The sequence below is a fragment of the Struthio camelus genome, chromosome W, assembly GCF_040807025.1.
Source record: "Struthio camelus isolate bStrCam1 chromosome W, bStrCam1.hap1, whole genome shotgun sequence".
Lineage (NCBI taxonomy): Eukaryota > Metazoa > Chordata > Aves > Struthioniformes > Struthionidae > Struthio > Struthio camelus.
This window is the reverse complement of record NC_090981.1, coordinates 25851114-25867797: the sequence shown is the minus strand read 5'-3', so window position 1 is coordinate 25867797 and position 16684 is coordinate 25851114. Positions and strand designations below refer to the sequence as shown.

The window sequence follows — 16684 nt, the reverse complement described above, 5'->3', positions numbered from 1 at the left end:
CAGTTCCATTTGGCTTCCCCACTGAGAATATCTATCAGGTCGCTTTTCTGGTCCCAAGTCTTGGGATCCTAGCAGCTTTCAGTCTTTCTGAGTATGACCAGATCCTGCCTTACTTCTCTCAGCTCTCATATGAATGTCTCTTAATGACCTTTCACAGTTTTTTGCTTCTCTTTCTCCAGGCTTGGCATCTAGACTGACTCTCTTATCTCGTCTGACAGATAATATCTAAACAGGTGATCTTCCCTTAGATTGCACACTTGAAATTCAGACTTGGAAACATGTTCCTTTGCACTATAGCCAGCTCACTGTTCAATTGCCCTTCAAAGGGAATGAGAGATCATTCAGGCTGAAGAACATGACGCTATCCTTCCTTAACCCTCTGATGAAGCAAGTATTTTTCCTGATGGTGTTTTCTTCCTGTTCAAGAAGAATGATGTAGCGATAAAAAGAATGAGTTTGTTCTGGACAGCCTTAATACTGTAGATGAAGAGAAATACTCGCAAAATACAACGGTACATAAATATTATCAGAATATATTAAATAAATAAATAAATATATTTTCATAAATATTATCAGTTGTATATTAATGCCTCACTAGTTCGTAAGGCAAACTATTTTGCAATACTAGCAATCTAGAATTCGACCAGGTCCTGTCACAGACCGCGTACCCTGTAATGTCATGCAGTGATGTTGGCAGTGGCATATTCTTTTGCCAGGCTTCCCTTCATGGGAACTCCTTTCTTTATAATTAGTGTCCTCTCTTCAGTTTATCAGGAGCATCCCAATGCTGACCTGAGTCCCAAATCAATACTGAACCCTATTGCACTATATACTGGAATAATACAGAGCAGCAGACAATCCTCGTCCAGAGAAGTTTGTCACGTACTTGAGGCAAGTCACAAGTAGGGAGAATTGGGAGGGAAGACACAAAAACTGTAGGTAGGATTGTGCAGTTGCAGTGATTCAGCCTCTGTAATTAGGATTAGATGGTGGCTTTAGTACTCTACATGAGAGGGAGTGCACAGGAGGAGCGCCAAGGAGAGTTTGCTTCAAGAAGCTAAAGCCTTTCCTCAGGATCTTTGTGCCCACAGGAATGAGTAATTCACTCATGCACTCTCCTCAGTTCAGTTCTCAGGACACAGCTTTCAGCACTCTACCTACAGTACTGACTCAAAACAGGAAGGGCTGGCGCTCCCATGCTACAGAGATGCATGCTGGGCTGCATGAGGAGGAAGGGATTACCTGCCTAATTCTGGCTCCAAGTAAATGTTTCTCTTTTATTTATGTATACTCAAATATTAGATTGCTTCAGTAAATGAAAGAGTACAGTGTGTGTTTGTGTGCATGTAATAGAGATGACAATTAACTGCAATACTTCAGTGCAGGCAAGGGTAAATGGAGGTCAAGAGAGTTTATCTGCTTCTAATTTCAGCAAGAACAAGTTTATCTAGTTCTCATATACACTAAACAATGAATTCATCCCACTTTTTTTCATTTACCATTTCACTGCTAACATAATGGTAGATAAATAATCTTTTGCAATAGCAAAGAAACAAAAGATAGCTGACTGTATAGTCAGATTTTTGCTAAATGCATTTTTGAGAATGTAAAAGATTTAGTGTTTTTGAACAGACACTTTGAAAAAAAACTGTTCCAGTAATTCTTCAAACAATAGCTTTCTTAATATTTTCTTACTAATGGATGTATTTTAAGAAATGATTTCAGATATTTTAAAGGGTTCAAGTTATGCTTTCACACTAGATCACTATGCACAGATATTTTACATGCATGCTTTGTATCTGATAAAATCCCAACTATTTTAGTGAAAGATTATAATAAATCCTGGCACATTAAATCCTGAAACACAGCTGGTTAAACACAACACTTTCTGCAAAGGAGAGGTCTTCTGTTCTTTCATTTAGAAGGCTCCAAATCCAGGATAATATTCAGAAAACAAAAATAAGTAATTCCCAAAGAAATACATTAGTTTGGTTTTGGGAATAGGGTAACCAGTAGCAACTGCTTTTTTCTCTCAGTGGTGATGTAGCAATATTTGTTCCTTGAAATGATTGCTTTCAAAGGAATCAAAAGAGACAAGTCTTTCAGATAAAACCAAACATGGTAGAATAAAATCATATAGTAGGAATTAGTCAGATGATAAACCATTAACAAATCCAAAAACATCAAGTGCATTTCTCTATATGCCATTTCTACTGCAGTAAAATAAGCATCCCCAGTTCAACAATAAAAGGTTTCTTTATGACACAACAGCTGACTTTACAGTGATCTCAGTTCTCTAGTCATGGTCTTGAAAAGCAACTTTAATACTGATAGCAAAGACACCAGTAAACTAATGGAATTTTATGTTGTTTTATGACTAGCTTTTTAATGTTCAAGCTACTGTAAGAAACTCCAGTATTGTAATTCACAACTTTACCCTTGAAATCTGGCAGTATTTTTTAGCCTCTACTGAAAGAAAATCACTAGAGATAAAACACCAGCCTTGCATACCCCTTCTTACAAACAGGGCACTACCATAGCCAATACTATTTTCTTTTAAAGCATAATAGCAATGCTCATTTTTGCTTCATCTCACCAAGGTCAAGCAAACATTTGTTTATATATTTTGATAAAATCTTGATAGCAACCAAAACAAATATTAAATGTCATACTGAAATGGCCATTGAAATGAGAAGTGTTAGACAATATTTTTTGTTGAGAGATTCCTCATTCTGTGTTTATAGTTCTTGAAATAATAATAATCATTCCGATCGCTACACACGAATCAGTCATTCTAGACCTTTTACTGCACTTTACGATACCTAATAAAAGGATACAACTATGAATGTGTTGACATAAACAATTTTCTGAAGTGGAAAGGAAAAGGGCCACAAACTGGGGGAGAGGTGATACGAATGCAGAAGGGACAGATACAGAGGCCTATTCCTGATAGGGAGCTAGGAGGAGAGGAAAGCAGGGAGCTGCCTATGGGAAGAAAGTTTCTCAGGAGAACATAGTACATGAGGTGAGAGACGGGGACAAAGCTACTTAGGGGACAGGGGAAAAAAGTCTGGAACTAAAAACAGGACTGTAAAACTAGGACTGCAAAAAATCATCTCCTACTGGTAAAACCATGTAACGCCATAACGACGATAAAGCCAGTAAAGCCATAAAACCTACTAGCAAAACAATATAAAAGAGAATGACTTTCTAATGTTTATCACATGCCAGGATCTATACAGGACCATGTGGTTACAGAGTCTTGCGCTTCCTCTTGTGTCTAGTCTATTCTTTTTTCCTCGACTGCTCTTACCTTCCCTCATTCCCAGCTCCAGCCTCTCTTTCTTTCCAGCTAGTCTGTTATGCTCTCTGTCTACATGTTCTTTCTCCCTGCTGTTTATCACCTTCCCTTGGCTTTTATTTCCCCTTTCCCACATGATCCATCTCTTCCTCTTTTCTCCTCCTGCTTTCCTGATGTCCGTTTCTCAGATCTTTGCCTGTCTCCTCAGCCAGCGTAGCTGCCTGCCTGAGGAGCTCAGCTCTGGAGGAGAGCTGCAGCAGGTATGTTCCAGTCACCTCACAGGAGCTGCAGTTGGACTGAGCACGTTCCACACTTGGAAGTCAACAACCAAACTCTGACAAGTCCCCACTGAGCTCCTGAGAACTGACTTTTTTTTTTTTTTTAAAAAGTTTCTTCATTTCCAGAAGTACATTTTTGCAATGATGGCAAAAGGCAAATTTTAGCTGGGAACTCCCACCTTTCCTGACAAATTTCACAGACTTGCTTCCACACATGGTCATGCAGAGCCTCAACTGAATGACTGTATTGCTTATGGAACATGGGGGAAACAAGAGCATTTTTGTCTCATACAGTTCTCAGATATGGCTGAAATTTCACAAATGTTCTAGTCTGAGCATATAAAAATTGATTAGATTATAAGCTAATTTAAAAAAGTTTTATAAGGCAACATGTCAGGCAAAAATGAAGATAGGTTTCAACTACTTGCCCTATCTAAAATATCATGACCTGTTGGGAGCAAAGAGATAGCTGAAGAACTTAAATACAAAGGCTGCGAGGAAGTGTTTGGAAGAGATAAGCAAGTATAACAAAATAAAATTAAGAAATGGAAAATCTATATCAAGAAAAAAAAATCTTCCCAGCATTGAAATTTGATTAGCCGTAGAATATTGTTCCTTTGGGGATGGTGTAAGACCCATGACTCATCACCTGGCCTATAAAATTAGGTTAGACAAAACATTAGAAACATATGTCCTGCTGAATAACCCTGTGCTCTCAGAAGGATGAACTAGATGACCTAATATGACTTTTCCATCTGTAATATCCATGAATCTAAGAGAAATTCTGTACGAGATTCAAGATTCTGTGGTTGAACAAACCAGAATCCTCACTGAAAGACCTCATTCTGTCATTAGTGCTCATGCCAAGTAGCACCTTGCTTCACAGCAGCCCTCCCTCCTCCAAATTCCCCTCAAAATTGTCTTCCAAGGAAAGCGGATCATGGAAGAGAATAAAATAAATGCAAAATTCCTTGCAGTGCAGTGCAGAAAACATCTGAATTTCTCTCCCGGACAAAGGGGAAGGAAAGGCGAGGAAAGGAAAGGAAGCGGCAAGTACATGATATGCTGGAAAACTTGAACCGAAAATTGTGGATAGTCACCCAGGTCAGCACCTCATTCTGCAGTACTATTTCTCCTTCCCATGGAGCAGCAATATTGGCTCAGAGACCCTGTCATACTGATTACTCACCAGCAAGTACACCCCCTCTCTCATCAGTGAAATAATCTTCGGAGGATGCTTTAATGATGATTCAAGAAGCAGAATTAATTTACAGTTTAAAAGGCTATACAAAGTGCTGTCCTTAGGAGCACTCCTAATTGGCATGGGTATCCTGTACTATTTGAAAGGTCAAATACAAAGCTTCTACAAAGAGCTCCTTGCAGCAGAGGAAGCAGATTGCTCAGTAGAAGGCAAAACAGAGGGTGCTAAGACTTTCCACAGTCAGTCATAAAAGTGCAAATGCTATACTTCCTACAAAGAGGGCTTCATGTCTCACTGCAATAGAACTGGAAAAAGAGTATGTTCAAAGCAATAAACTCCAGAAGGTTTCATAAGGGGAATCCCAAAATTTGTGTTGGTTGATGGACAGAACACAGTTTAACAGATGCATTTGTTACAAGCACTGTTTTTATTCCTAAGAGTTTTTAGAACTGGCCATTTCAAATGAATCGTGCAGGTGAATTCCAACAGTTAACAGGAATTAAATGAAAAAAAGATAGACTTCAGCTGTCTCCTAAGAGTGAGCTTTTTGTATTATCTGATTTAAAATTAAGTTTCCGCATTTTGATTGGCTCCTGAAATTACCATCTTGAAATCACATTCAAATCATGGGAAATATGTGAAAATCAAGCCCTTTGGTTTTCGTCAGATCAGACATACATACGTAACCCTGGGGTGAAAGCAGTGTTTCTGGAGTACCAGATTCTGGCCAGCCTGATGGGCAACCTCTACCATTCTAATTCTGCATGGAGTAAGCAGTGTCCTGTGATTGTGGGCTACAGTTAGATAATAGGCATGGATGTGTCTTCCCAAAATGCAAGCTTTATTTAGCGCTTAAATGGGTGGAGCAAGACCTTTCTGAAAACCTTAGACTGTCTGGTTCATACAACTCTAAGTCTAGTGGATTTAGTGGATACAGGTGTTTGCATTTGACAACATTCAGACATGGCTGATGATCAAAACTGCTGCTTCTCCAAAACTACTTCCAACAGCCATATCCTGTGCAGTGGCAAACTTTCGCAGCAAGGGAGTTATGATGATCAGTACTAGCTGCCTAAGGATCCTCCTGCATCCATCCTTCCCCTTTTTCTCCCCTTCCAGTATAATATTGGATCAGAGGCTAGTAATTGACATTTACATATCATCTCATACTTTACTTTTACATAGCTTTTAGTTTTACAAAAGTTGCCAACTAATTACAGGACGTGAGTTTCCACATTTAAGCTAGAGTTGAATTTTCCATTTAAAGCAGTGATTCGGCTGCTTTCACTATGCATGAGGATAGGAGCATGCCTCTCTTAACTAGGATATTATTCTCCATTTTCTGAAATGTGTAGCTAGTAAAGCAAAGAGTATAAAAGAAAGATTGTGGGGATTTTGTCCTTTCTGCTTTAAGGTCAATGAAAAGGAAGAAGAAGTTAACAGTGACAGAACACAAAGCAACAGAACTGGAGATGACCTGAGGATTGGCATGACAAAAATGAGAAGGTGCAGAGGCAGTAGGAGATACGTTATCTCTGCAGAAGTACCTGGCACAAGCTATTTCTGTGAATGGTTTGACCTGATTAAGTCAGCTAACAAATGATGAGATCCAAGACTTAGAGGCAACTTGAGAATAGGGGAGTTCAGTAGGCACTTGTCATCGCAATGGAGCAGAAAAAGTGCACAGAACCCAAGACTGAGGGATACCTGCTATAATACCCTGGGCTAGAAGGATTACCACCAGAAGAACGTAACCACAGAGAAAAGAGAGGAAGAAAGCTATCAGAGGAAAGATGTTGAGGAAGAGATTGGCTGCACTAAGGAGAGATGGGCAGAAACAAAAAATGAGAACTATGAAGCAGCTCACTCCCAAAGAGGAGAGGAAGAAACAATGAATACTGGGGCAAAGGATGGAACTAAAGGTGGCATAAAGATGATAGACAGAAAATCATGAAAGAAAAGGCCAAATACAGAATGATCTGCAAACAGAAGGAAGAACATGTAGGGGAGGAATTTCATACTAAGAGCGGAAGAAGCAGGTTTATATGACTCTAAGAAAAACTCATGGGTCCGTCCCCAGAGCAGATGCAGACAACCAAAGAGTGGGCTGTCTGCCAGGAATAAAAATGTGGGCATCTTTCAGAAAGGGATCATCATAGGAGTGGAGGAGAATGTACTGGGACACATGACACTGACAGACTCCCACTGGAATGACTCAGAGACAGTTATACACAAGTTGGGACGACTGGGAAAGAGAAGGGGGCCTCAGTCTCCAGTGGAAGTCTTTTAGTCCCAGAAGGGACAAAAAGGTGGGCCATTAGTCTGCTCCAATATAGTAGGTCCTGTGGCACTTCAACTTCATGACAGAAGGACTTAGAAGTGGCCTTTTACCATAGATCTGTTAAAAGTGGATGGGTAAATAACCTTTGTTTCACATAAACAAAGGAGCAATCACCACACAACACACCTCTTTGTCTATCAATATCAGAAGGAGGAATGTTACTACCCAACCCATAAATTAGCATGGCAAATCCTGCCCTGTGACTCACTGTACTTTTCAGGAGGCTAAATGCAAATGTAGCGGGGAGGCAATGACTGTAGAAGCTATGGACGTTTGGAAGCAGCTAAATGGAACGGGGAAAGCAAAACGAATGTTACTTCATAGAAGTTTCTGGCTTCTTTTTGTTTCTCCTGTATTCAGAGACACAGAACTTGAACTCACTGTTCCGTTAACAAAAAAAATTGCCTCAAAGTATGCAACTTACCTAAGGCATCTCTCTTCCTACTTGCAGTTGTTAAGAACCCACCCATCAATTAAATACTTAGGTTGAAAACGGGAGCAGTGAACTAACACTAGCTACGGCGACTCCCCACAGATATCTTACTCCATTTAGGCACTTCTCACTGATGAGTGCTATCATGAGCGTAAGTAAGATAAAAGTCTGTGCTAGTTCATATCTGTTTTGCATGCCACTATATGAAGTTAATTTTCCCAAGCCTCAATTTTAAGACATAGTCATTCTTCTCAAGTATGCTGAATTTTGATATTGCTTAAAATAAAAAATAAAACTCTCATCTTTCTTTTAAATATCCATTTTGCCAAAAAATAAAGAATCCATGTGCGCTTTGGTGTTATTATTTCCAGGTTCTTCTTCCATCTTTAGCAAACACAAGCTCTGTTCTCAAGCTCCAGAATAAATTGAAAAAATTAAGATCATGGTTCTGATTAATGTTTTTGATTATTGTCTAAAATGGCAAGTGAGAAACTTCATCTTGTGGAGTTTAATCACTTACCATTTTTAAGCACTACAAAATGCTAGCACCAAGCAGTGGCATTAAAATATCCACTCTAAACTCACTTTACCTGAGGGGAGTAGAAACTTTTTTGGGAAACTCAGTGCATTTTTATCTGATCCTACACAAAATATGTTAGATTTGGCAGGGAAGAAGGGGATTGTTTTAGGTGCTGATGATAAATGAAGGCAGCTGATTTATAAAGAAATGTATTACGTGTCATTAAAATAGAGGCCATCTTCTCAAATAATGTAAACGAAAATACCTTTTGAAACTTCGAAAGTTTTGGGGGAAAATTTCCTCTGCAACACACCCCAAGTTGAAGCCCTAATTACTTAATATATAGGTCTTCCAGCATCCATTTCTCCTGCCCCTGTTAGCCTGGCCCACATTTCTGAAAACCCTAGTTTTCATTTAAAAATGAAAAGCTTTTGTCCAAAGGATAAGCCATGATCCTCAGTATCCCCTCTGATTCTGAAGAGTAGTAAGTACGAATATCAAAATTAAAAAAGAAAGAATGGTTCTTCTGACTATTGGACATATTGATAGGCCCTTAAGTATTTTCTCCAGTCAGGCACAATAAGATTATTGACACTGTTAATGGTATTAAATTTTCTGTGAGGAAATCAGCATTTCACTGTAAGTGAAAACATTTCTCAGAATGACAAGATACATTTTTCTATTGTATATATCATGATAGACACAGACCGATAGAGAGATTTCCTTTCTGAAATGTTTAGCTTCAAAGAAGGACATCTGTTACCATGATGTTTTAGATCTTATTAGTTTAAAACAGAAAAGTGACTTACATCTACATGTAAAAATCACTTCAGACTTTCCCTCTTGAGCTGTTCCAGCCCATCTGCAGTTGCTGGTTACTAACATCCAAGAAGATTTCTTGCCAAAGCACAGAACCACTGGGAAAGAATTATAATATCCTATTAATCCAAGTATGTACTTCTCCTTGGAGACTGTATTTTGAAATCATATTATTTGCTGTGTGCAAATGTCAGTCATGCTCTTAGACAGTTTCAGTTTCTTGCAGTAAAGAATTAAGGATTTCTAGACGAATTCATAAAGTGTAAGCACAGTCTAAAGGTTCATTTCAACTTTCAAACATTATGAGAACCACGAATATAATTTAATTGAGAGTTTAATTATCACAATGCTTCCCTCCAATCCTTTCTCACTTCCATGTACAGCAACACACATTAATAAATGTAAAAGTCATCTTTGCTGAACTGCATTTCATGATTTTACAAATTTTTTTGAAATATTTTATTTACACAATAGAATGTATCTACATGGAAGTTTTCATCATTACACTCAAGACTCTGAAACAATTCTTTCTCATGGAAAGGTACTAGAAATTCCTGAAATGCTAGAAAAGACTGCGATGTTGTGATATATTCTCCTAACCCTAATAAAAGCAGCATGTACCAGAGATCACTGAAGACTGCTAGGAGCACTGCTAAGTACTGTAAGGCAGAAGAGTGCAATGTGTCGTGTACAATCAAACTTCCTTCTCTGCATCACTATTTACCTACCACTGCTGTAGGTTTCTGTAGGATTGTTATAGTGCTAACCAATTGCATGCTATTAAAGGGGATGAAACTATGCCTTGCTTTGTTTTGTCCCAATGGAAAGACAGCAGCATTGTCAATAGACTTGTGACTGCACTTGGTAAGAGCACTGACTCCCTTTCTCTGCCTCTCTTTTCCCCCCTCCCCTTCCACCTCTCTCCCTGCAAGGGAACTAAAATGACCTCTACAATAGCAGGAGGCCCTGTCATAACCTCCTTCAGCAGGTATCGGATAGAGGAGATAATAGCCCCAGGACACCACAAGCAGCCTCTCCTTTCCGATGCTTTTCTTTTGAAGAGTGACTATGAAGCTATGTGAGGAAAACCGATTCCAGATTCTTTGCATTCTAGAGGTTTGACACAAGATATTCTGCAGTCTGTCCAATTTTTCCTTTTCAGCCTTATATTTTCCATAAGGAAACCAGACAACATTAATAAGGAATAAGAAGCCTTACAAACAGACTGCAGTAGCGACTACTAGGTTTTGCAAGGAAAGTGCTAAACAAAGCAGCTAATTCTTAGACCTCCCCCATTCCTGTCCAGACTTACTCTTGAGATCTTACTGAGCCCCAAGAGCACGGAGGATGCAAGTGGAAAGAGCACAAAGGCATCTAACAAATGGGTGCTGAACTAATGACTTTTCTACACTGCAGTATCAGCTGAAAATAATATGTTAGCCACTTCAAATAAGTCACCTCACCACTGGATCTATTAAACAGTATTTGCCTTACAGAAATAGATATCACTGGAGTGACTTAAAACATGCTTTTGATTTAAACATTTATTACCTAAATCGGTTACGGTACAAAATCAGGCTGTATAGGCTGGTGACAGCATGAGCTAAATTACATTCTGTTGAACTGCAGTTTTGTGATCCATTCAGTTGCAAAGGCTATAGAAGAACTACAGGCACATTGGGCAAACGTGCAGCTGAAGCTGCATAACTGAGAACCTGCATCCTGGCAACAATTAGGTTAAACGAGACTAGTCATGAAACCTTACCATTAAAATAAAAGGTATTACAGAGAATATGAAGACAGACTCTTCTCAGAGATGCACAATGAAGTGTCAAGAGGTAACTGTCACAACTTGCAGCATAAGGAGTTCTAACCAGATACATGGGAAAAAGTGTTCACCACGGGAGTGGTTAAGCACCAGCACAGGTGCCCCGAGGAGACGCAGAATCGCCATCCTTGGAGTTTCCTTGTCCTCAGCTGGGCCAAGCACTAAGCAACCTGGTCTTACCTGGAAGCTAGCCCTGCTTTGAGTAAGATGTTGAACTAGATGACATCCAGAGATCCCATCCAACAGGAATTATGCTATGAAATTAGCACTTTCTACACAAGAGAGAAGACTTTCTAACCAGGTTTAAACTCACTTTCTGTCACTTTGACTTTAACACATATTCTTAACAAAACTTTACTAATCAGGAAGTAAAATGCATGAAATCATAGATAACTTCATCAAATCCAAAACACACTATGTTATCCACAACTCCCAGCTTCTCTAAAGTACCAGAGCCAGTTCAGTTTTTCAGCAGAATAGACGAAACTGAATTTTACTGCCTCAAGGATAAGAACAAAATAAAGCATTTATTGAAATAACTTACTTACCTGCCTCCGCTACAGCTAGGGAGGATTCCATGAGTGGCTGATGAGAGAAGCAACATGTTAGGGGTTGAGAAGGATCAGTGCAGTTTGGGAAGATTGTGGATGGGAATCACTCTCACTTCCCAGTCTCCAGCCAATCATACCGTGGGCCTAGGAGTTGCAGAGTGAGTTAGTGCTAGAGGCAGTGTTAGGCCTCCCTCTAGTAGCAGGAACTCAGGCTGTAAGCAGCCATGCCTCATGGGGAGTAACACAAGGACCTCCTCACAGACTGGGCTCCTGACCTGCAGCCCACATACCCCACATCTTCACATTTAAGAGGTCTCCACTAGGGTCTGCAGAAGAGCCATAAGCACCCTAGCGCTGGGATGCAGATGCTAGGTAAGTGCTACACACACTGTTGATACACACATCGGTGAGAAGGAAGATGAAGGCTTGGAGGGTGAGGCTGTGCAGGAACTGTGCTAGGCTGTTTTGCAGATCTTAACAGGGATTCACTGTGTGGAGCCTGATTATAGCTGTTTTAAGCAGGTTTTTGCTACTTGCTCTTGGCAGGTCTGAAGAGTCCTGCTTTAAGGACTTTGCAGAGCTTACAGTTCAGGCCAGGAGAACCAGGAGCACAGAACTGATTTTGCCACCTCCACCCCTGCCACACTGGCAATGGCTTACAGACACTTTTCCACAACACTGGTTCAAGCAGGCACCAACCACAGTTGCTCAGCAAGCTGCCTGGTTCATGCTACCAGCACATATATCCATGATGTCGTTCTCTGAACAAAAAGTGCAACGCTCCAAGTGCCACTTAGGCTAGATCTACTCTACATAATTCTAATACAGCCATGCTGATCTCATGTGCAGCGACTCTGAAAGTTACAGTGAATACAAATACCTTCCTCAAACCAAGTACTGTCAGATCTCCTCAGGAGAAATGAAACATTACTAGCAAACAGAGTTCTTAAGGCAATAAAAGGCCTGCGCTCCTATCTTTCTTAGGCAAACCTAGTACTGACTATGTCTAAACTATTAAATAAATTGACCCAGAGCTCTTCCTCTCCCTTTGTCCTCCACTTCCCCTCTGAATAGGTTGGTCTCAGCCACACTGTGCACTTGAAACAATTTCTGCATTGCGCTCCTGAACTGTACCCAGAAATTGTCTAGGAAAGCCAGCCTTAGCCAAAACCAAAGGTATGCTAAGGAGTGTGCTAACAGCTAAGCAGAAAGGGCAACTGCAGGCCAGCACCTTAGTCAATGCCCTGGGCCTGTTCACTAGGATAAATGTAGCTAATTTGCCTTGGATGTATCACTTATCAGAGCCCTGGGTATGATGCACTCTCCAGGAGTCTCTGCCTCTCACTTCTACCAACATTCTTCAGAGGCTGCGTTTTTCTCGGTCCCAAATAGCTTCATTTCAGCTCCCAACCTAGATTTCTCCTACTCTGTACCATACCATGGTGCAGAACTCAACACAGGTAAAATTTCACATAAATTGGTAAGTGCCATGGCTAGCTAGCGATGACTTAGATTAATTGGAAGCAGTTAGCAAAGGGATCGTTCTAGTAGGTAACTGTAAAGCAACCAGTGCAATAGCAAACAAATGATGACTCATATAATATTCATGAAATATTGTAGGCAGCTCCTCTTCACAAAATGATCTAATCTGTGGCAGGAATCTTCTAGAAAATTTGGGATAAACTAGATAAAGGTGTTAAGAACATGAATCAGCTTGAACAAAACACTTTAAATCAACTAAAGGCAATTTGAGCAAGGAGATCATACCCAAGGATCAAGCCCTTTATTTCCCAGGAAACTAGGAGGAATAGCTCCCAGGGAGCTATGATACTAGCAAATACCCTCCAAGTACAGATATTGCACATAAAATTCAATCGTCATCTTGGTTTATATTACAGAGAATTTGTTCAGGAAGAGTATGAAGGTCTGAGCCCTACCCAAAACAGCTATAGTAACAAAAGACCTTACAGGAAAAACAACATTTTTTCTCCAGAATAGCTTGTTCCCTCCGGGGGCAGGTGAGAGGGAGGCCACACTGGTTTTACTATATGTATATAGTGCAAATCTTTACCTTTATTGCTCTAGTGCCAGTATACAATACATATAACTTTCTCTTCCAGTAAAGCACTCCTAATGTAAACATAGGCTAAAGGTTAACATTCTCTTGTAAAATTCTCTACACTTTTTATGTTTTAAAAAGCAGCTTTCAAATAAAATTGGATAGTCTGTGCCCATTTCTGAAGCTGCCATCCAAACAAAATTCTTTTGTCATGGTCAAAGCATGAACTTTTGAACATGATGTTATAGAATAAACAGCTCTGTTTCATTCTCCTTCAAATGTAGGTAGGATATTTATTATTTACTGCATGGAAAAAGCTAATATATAAGCATCATGTTCAGGTTTCTAAGCTTTGGAGTAAAAATTAATAATTAAAGACTATAAGAAACCAATTGACCATGTTCTCTGAGAGCCAACAACACTGAGTCACATTTCTTGGAAGAGTTTGACAGTTGCCATATATCTAAAAAACAAAAATAGCCCCACTGCTGGCATACCCTACTGCTGGTGGTGCCTGTAACTGCTGGTTCTGCATTTTCTTTCTCTGATAAGCATGCTAGCCTATCTGCATAAGCCTGCCATTTGAGCTAAAACAAATCACTCCCTGGCTCCCTGTTCAGAGTACTTTGTGCCCGTTATTTAAAATGCATCAAATCATTTTTTCTGCTGACTTATCAGACATGTGCCACATAAAATAATTAGGCAAATGTTTAATTCGAACAAGATTTATTCTGGCAAAGCTTTTGGCTTGGCATCACATAGAAAACTAGATAGCTATTGTCTCATCGGCCCTCAGAGTGGTCACCAAGTTTATCTAGCTGTTGCCTTCAATAATCCGCCAAACATGAAGTCAGGTAGCCACGTCTTCACAGTTTTGAAACAAAACTGGAGGGGAAAGGGTTGAAAGAGAACTGCAATGAGGAAGCAATTAGGCAGAACTGCAAGGGTTGTGCATTTCAGCCAGGCATGTGTTCTTTTATTTATCTGGGTTTATAAGTGAAGATTACAAGAGAAGCCAAATTATAAAGAACAAATTGTACATCTTTAGTACTTAAATTCCACAAATATGTAATTCTGGATGTACTAGAAACACTGGTCCTGGGCCAAGATAGAGTCAGTTAAGAACACTGTAACAAAAAAGGAGAAAAACAAAAAGGAAGCATAAATAATGTATTTCTATACCACAGAAGAGCTGTAGATCTTCTTAAACAATTATAGTCGCATGGGCTTTTCACATGAGATTCCTGTTTCTTCCACTGCATCACTTACAGAACAGAAGACAACCTCTACAAGTTTTGAAGTATCCTCCACCAAGAATATGCTAGTCTCAAATGAAATCCTGTCTATACTTATATGTTTATATAAAATACAGCTGTGTGCAAAGCAGATTTCTGCTGTTCTGTGACTAAATTCTTCCCTTCCATCTATTGGCACAAAGGATACATCTGTACTGCATTTGTAAAGGATGCCCCAAGGCAAGGTTCAAGACCAAATGCACAGTCCATACAGACAGGACACTTCAAAGTACAGCCCCAGGTGCAGCCAGAGGCCACTTTATGAAGGAAGCCACATGCCCACACATGTCCAATAGCTTAATGCACTGCTGGACATCTTAGTACGCAGCCTTACAGCAGAGAGGCGGTCCATGGGCTGCCTGTAGGCAGCCTGTGCAGCAGTCATGTGGATTAAAAGGAGAAATCAGTCCTAACGATGGTGTTCACAGTCTTTTCTGAGGCCACTCATATGACATAGGTATAGCCATAAGATTCAAGATCTGAGTAACAGTGCAATTCCACTGAGCAAGGAAGAGCAAGATGTAGAAAGCTTCATCTGTTTCTTCCACTTTGGCTCCTTCCACTCAAAGCATAGACTAATTCAGAGCCAGGGACTACACAAGGAGTGGATCTTGCAACTGAATTTGCAAAGGAACAATCACCATAAAGAAGAACGGAAGCCAATAGCTAAGCCCACCACAGTGCTCACATGAATGACCAGAGAGGGGATACACTACGTTTCCATAGGCACAGGAGATGGTAGATGGAGTCCTTTTTCTCTGGCCACCCTGAAAGAGTCTTGTAAACATCCTTTCTTGAACAGACTGGGCAAGATTTGGACACAAGAGTGTTTTCTCTTCATGTGTCCTTCCATCACAGTCACACGTTTTTTCCAAAATAAGGCACGTGCTATAGCCTGACCTGTAGCCCACCGGCTAGGCCTTTGACATTACACAGCAATTCCAAAATACTATATGAACTATGATCTGTGTTTCCCCACATATATCTTTCCATATATTTGCTTCATTAGACTACGCATTACCTTTTACCCTATTAACACTTGTTCAAAGGCAAGTAAAACTGTCCAGCTTGGCTAGCCTGTTTTCTTACCTGACGGTAGGTGTCAAGAAGCATAGGTTTTTGTTCTTAATCCCACATTAAGATCAGTGACTCATGAATGCCAAGTTTCCATTTGTGTAAACGTGTGAGTGAATGTCACCTCCTGAAAGAGAAAAAAAAAAAAAAAAGAACATCAGAATATAGAGTGGATCAGAAATCTCTGACTAATTTCTCCTAATTCCTTGCTTTAAATGTACAGAATTCTTGCCTTTTCTTTCATTATTTTACTCATGACATTTGATTCATCCTCAGAGTCACTAGAAATAGACAGCTTTCTTTCCTTGTTTAACATAGGCGACATGCTGGTCTTCAGCTTACATTAGAAAATGAGTAATGCCAGTGTTCACTATCTCAGTCCTTGTGAGTTCCCACTCACTGTAGGTGAAATTTATCTTCATGGGTTGGGAGGAGGAGAGAGGAGGATCTGTCCCGGACCTATGCATCATTTTAGTCCACAGAATAGGGTTCATCAGGACCTAGCACAAAAATGAATTTCTCTTTTCTAATTAGAGACTGACAAGTCCTCTACTGGTTGAGAGCTGTGACCCTGACAATGCTGTCATCTCAGTCCCTTGTCCCCACACAGATGCGCCAGTCTGCTCTCAGTCTTCATGTTACAGGTCCAAGTCTATGGCTTGATCCTTAAAAGGATTTAGATCTCTGAAGTAAGACGTACAGAACTTAAGTCAAAACATGCAAGCCTCAAAACCCCTGTCTGAGCCCATTGCTGGGGCTAGAGACACCTAAAATTTGAGGCAGGCAGTTCACAGGCTGCTTATGGTGCAGCTCAGCCTCTGTGCAAGCATGATTCAGTACTATCTCTCCTGAACACACTGCCTGACCCTCTCCCACGGCCCGTCAAGCCCCACAGCCGATCCCTCCTCAGTCCCAAGGTGCTGAGTTTAGCAGGCACGCTCAAACCACACCCGGTGCACCTCTGTACCATCAGGTTCCACACCA

The 16684-nt window shown here is 40.2% G+C and overlaps 1 long non-coding RNA gene across 1 annotated transcript in view; it reads right to left on the bottom strand.

Moving 5' to 3' along the window:
- The window catches only part of LOC104150978 (uncharacterized), a 98372-nt gene that overhangs the window by 40493 nt on the left and 41195 nt on the right, over window positions 1–16684 (bottom strand). Inside the window, exon 2 of the long non-coding RNA XR_695708.2 lies at window positions 15716–15827. This is a non-coding gene — a long non-coding RNA (uncharacterized lncRNA). The remainder of the gene's footprint in view (window positions 1–15715; window positions 15828–16684) is intronic.